This window comes from Anomaloglossus baeobatrachus, unplaced genomic scaffold (genome assembly GCF_048569485.1).
Source record: "Anomaloglossus baeobatrachus isolate aAnoBae1 unplaced genomic scaffold, aAnoBae1.hap1 Scaffold_2701, whole genome shotgun sequence".
Lineage (NCBI taxonomy): Eukaryota > Metazoa > Chordata > Amphibia > Anura > Aromobatidae > Anomaloglossus > Anomaloglossus baeobatrachus.
Window position 1 is genome coordinate 120,151 of NW_027442212.1, and position 3,374 is coordinate 123,524.

At 45.0% G+C, this 3,374-nt stretch overlaps 1 pseudogene; it reads right to left on the bottom strand.

Moving 5' to 3' along the window:
* Positions 1–609: 609 nt before the first annotated feature.
* Positions 610–816, bottom strand: LOC142264798 (U2 spliceosomal RNA; annotated as a pseudogene).
* Positions 817–3,374: the final 2,558 nt, after the last annotated feature.

Sequence of the window (3,374 nt, forward strand, 5' to 3'; positions counted from 1 at the left end):
TTACACCTCTATAAATCACTTGTAAGGCTACATCTGGAATATGGGAACCAGTTTTGGGCTCCACATTTTAAAAAGGACATTCAGAAGTTAGAGTCAGTTCAAAGGTGGGCAACTAGACTACTACAAGGAATGGAAGGCCTCCCATATGATGACAAGTTGAAAAAGTTATTAAGTGATTATTGGCTGCAATGGGGCTTTCTGGCTGGTGCCAGCCTCTCTTCTTAGCACACAGGAACCACAATCCCTACACCATGCTTCAATGGATTCTCTCATCCCAGCCCAGTAAAACTACATATTTTACACAGTCATAAGCAGCCAAAAGGGATCTATTCTATTCAATTGCAAATGATCTAGATAAGACTGAGAATAAGATACTGCACGGGACATAGCAGAGTTGGTCAAGTTGAGTGGAGATGAGTTTGCTATTTGGCACAGCTTTTTGCATCAATAAAGCAAGTAAAAGGTGTGAAAGATAAAAAAAAGGGTGAAAGTGTGAAAAGTGAATTGGCCAAATTGAGGTGCATATAAAGTTTTTGCTTTCTTTCAATTCACTAATGGGGCTCATTTGAATCAGGTGAATTGAGTTCTGCTTTTGGAAACTGGGTTAAGAAGGGGTGCACCGGTCCTGGAGGTACTGCAATACCAGGTCAATGCGTGCAGTGGACAGAGCAAGATTTTTTCCATCTCCTTGTTCTAAAAATCCATTTAATATATGGTCCCCAGAGAGGGGACGTATCAGATATTAAACTGATAAGAACAGATTTAATTTTTTTTTTTTTCTGTTTATCAGTAGGACTTCAAAATAACAAAGGTGATCGCCTCCCGTTGCCTGGGAACCGTCCAGGCACAAGAGGGCTATGTGTCACCAGAAGGCGCACACACTTCCTCAAGGCCGGCAGACGTGCAATCCCAGGCACCTTCCAGTACCGACCAAGGTAGCGTCCTCCGAAACTACACTTGATCTTAGCCAAAAGGCCGAGAAGCTATAACCCGAATTGGTTACGGCCTTGAGTGGCACCCTGGCCTATACCGGACACATCTTAGGGAGAGGGAGACAAACCCACGCCTACAGAAGACATTTTGTCACCCAAGCCAACCCTTGAAAAGGCTGTTTTGCAGAGCAAAAACAAGAAGAATGGTGCTTTTTGCAGCCGCCGCCCACTGCAATAAATCTGAATAACTCCTCCTTTTGGACACAAGCACCTCCCCTCCCCCTTGCAGTCTTTCCAATTCATGATACAAAAAGACGGACGGACAGGACAGGACAGGACAGGCTGCCTGACTTTCCGTCACTGCCACCCTTTGCCATCCTTGCCCGTAGAAAGCCCTTTCATCATCCCCAAACCCTAATCTTTTCCCTTCCCTTCCCAGATGCGTCTCACTCCCTTTCATTAGGAAGTGAGCGCAGCCTTTTCTCCGTTCTGCACATGCGCGACGTTAAACACAAATGCGCAGGCGTGCGTTCCATTACCCTCACTGCATTCCACTCCCATACAGGAAGTGGGCGCAGCTATTACTACGGTCGCACATAAAAGAACCCACGGCCACCACTGCACATAGCTGACTCCACCACAGGACACCCACTTCTACACCAACGCAGGTAAGACAGGATCGGCACCTCTATGCTCCCGTTACAATCAGGCTCAGTCACCATGTGATAACGCTCTCAACTCTTTAGTTGCAGGCTCCCCTTGCTTCACCTCCACTGGCTGTGCTGCCATTTCCTCTCCCACCTGGAAGGTATACTTTATTCCACTATTTTCCTGTTTCTCTCTTCCCCCTTTTCCCATAACCTACTTTTATCTGCATTTGTGGGGTATTTATATGCTATTTACATCATAGTTTTATTCATTAATATGGAAGGGAAGAGTGCCCATGAGAGTGTTGAACTGCGGAGAGCAAAAGATTAAGCTGCTCCGATTTGCCACCATTGATAAGCTGTTCTCAGTAGATACACATGCTATCCAAACAGCAGCATCCACGATTGCTTCAGCCCACCCATTCAGTGACAGCTCACCAAGTCAGCCAGAGGAGTGGTGTAAGGAATTACACGTAGGCACTGACTCCACACCTTCACATCACAAGAAGGGGGTCTACAGGCTAGTGCAAGAATACGAGCAAGTCTTCAGCAAACATCCGCTAGACTTTTGAAAAATAAAAGGGGTCAAACACTACATCCCCACAAGTGCACACCCACCCATCAAAGAGAGATATAAGCCAAATCTACCTGCACATTACCAGTGTACCAAGGACATGTTGAGCAACATGAAGGAGGCTGGGGTTATCCGTGACAGTTGTAGCCTCTGGGCAGCTCCGTTGGTCCTGTTAAAGAAGAAGGACAGCACCACTCCCCTGTATTGAGGAATAGCTAGCTGCATTGACAACTGCAAATTATTTTTCTACCCTTGATCTCACTAGTCACTATTGGCAAGTGTCCGTTGCTGAGGCAGACCGGGAGAAGACCGCCTTTGCCACCCCGATGGGTCTCTGCGAGTTCAAAAGCATGCCCTTCGAGCTGTGCAATTTGCCAGGAACCTTCAAGAGGCTGATGGAATGCTGCTTGGGACACCGAAATTTTGAAACGGTACTGCTATACCTTTATGATGTTATTGTTTATTCTAACGCAAACAAGATTTTAGGGTGTATAAAAAGGGAGATTAGATCCGATGATCCCAACGTATTGTTACCCCTCTATAAATCACTTGTAAGGCCACATCTGGAATATGGGGTAAAGTCCTGAGCAGGTTGATAACCATTGGTTTGAGCATGGTAGGGTGTAATACGCATCTTCCTGCATCGGTAAAAGCTGCAGAAGTCCTTGAAGATTTCCGCTTCAAAGGCAGTGCCTTGATCTGTGAGGACTCTCTCTGAGTAGCCATGAGGTCTGCATAAGTGTGCTTGGAAGACCTTCGCTGCAGTATGGGCCATTAGATCTTTGACTTGTACCACAACCATAAATCTCGAGTAGTTGTCTACCATCGTAAGTGCATACGTGAGCTCACCTCGATATTCTGCAACAAAACTCCCTTTTTCGATTTCAGTTTCAGCAAACACGCCTCTTCCTGTAGAAAATATTTATCATTACCTAAGACAGTCATTCTAATGCATGACAATATTAAGGCAATTTAGTTAAAACTTGTTTTAACTCACCTTTAAGGGGATTGATGTATTTCATGGTCAATCCAGGTTTGTCAGTGATGGCACTGACATAATGTATGGCGTCTTTTTCGGGCGTTATCCTTTGCCTTTTCATTGTGAAAATCCAGTTGCCTATATCAAAGCAAATTCTACTACTTGTAAAGTATGCAGAAAATGAAATGTAGAACATATAACATCAACTGCTTAGGAACGCATCATAGGTTAGTACTTAAAAG